Source organism: Salmo salar, chromosome ssa03, assembly GCF_905237065.1.
Source record: "Salmo salar chromosome ssa03, Ssal_v3.1, whole genome shotgun sequence".
Classification (NCBI taxonomy): Eukaryota; Metazoa; Chordata; class Actinopteri; order Salmoniformes; family Salmonidae; genus Salmo; species Salmo salar.
Window position 1 is genome coordinate 71,779,075 of NC_059444.1, and position 927 is coordinate 71,780,001.

Sequence of the window (927 nt, forward strand, 5' to 3'; positions counted from 1 at the left end):
GTTTGTGGGAGAAGGGACTGTTCTGGCGATGAGGTGTGGGAGAAGGGACTGTTCTGGCAGATGAGGTGTGGGAGAAGGGACTGTTCTGGCAGATGAGGTGTGGGAGAAGGGACTGTTCTGGCAGATGAGGTGTGGGAGAAGGGACTGTTCTGGCAGATGCGGTGTGGGAGAAGGGACTGTTCTGGCAGATGCGGTGTGGGAGAAGGGACTGTTCCGGCAGATGAGGTGTGGGAGAAGGGACTGTTCTGGCAGATGAGGTGTGGGAGAAGGGACTGTTCTGGCAGATGAGGTGTGGGAGAAGGGACTGTTCTGGCAGATGAGGTGTGGGAGAAGGGACTGTTCTGGCGATGAGGTGTGGGAGAAGGGACTGTTCCGGCAGATGAGGTGTGGGAGAAGGGACTGTTCTGGCAGATGAGGTGTGGGAGAAGGGACTGTTCCGGCAGATGAGGTGTGGGAGAAGGGACTGTTCCGGCGATGAGGTGTGGGAGAAGGGACTGTTCCGGCAGATGAGGTGTGGGAGAAGGGACTGTTCCGGCAGATGAGGTGTGGGAGAAGGGACTGTTCCGGCAGATGAGGTGTGGGAGAAGGGACTGTTCCGGCAGATGAGGTGTGGGAGAAGGGACTGTTCTGGCAGATGAGGTGTGGGAGAAGGGACTGTTCTGGCAGATGAGGTGTGGGAGAAGGGACTGTTCTGGCAGATGAGCTGTGGGAGAAGGGACTGTTCTGGCAGATGAGGTGTGGGAGAAGGGACTGTTCTGGCAGATGAGGTGTGGGAGAAGGGACTGTTCTGGCAGATGAGCTGTGGGAGAAGGGACTGTTCCGGCGATGAGGTGTGGGAGAAGGGACTGTTCCGGCAGATGAGGTGTGGGAGAAGGGACTGTTCCGGCAGATGAGGTGTGGGAGAAGGGACTGTTCCGGCAGATGAGG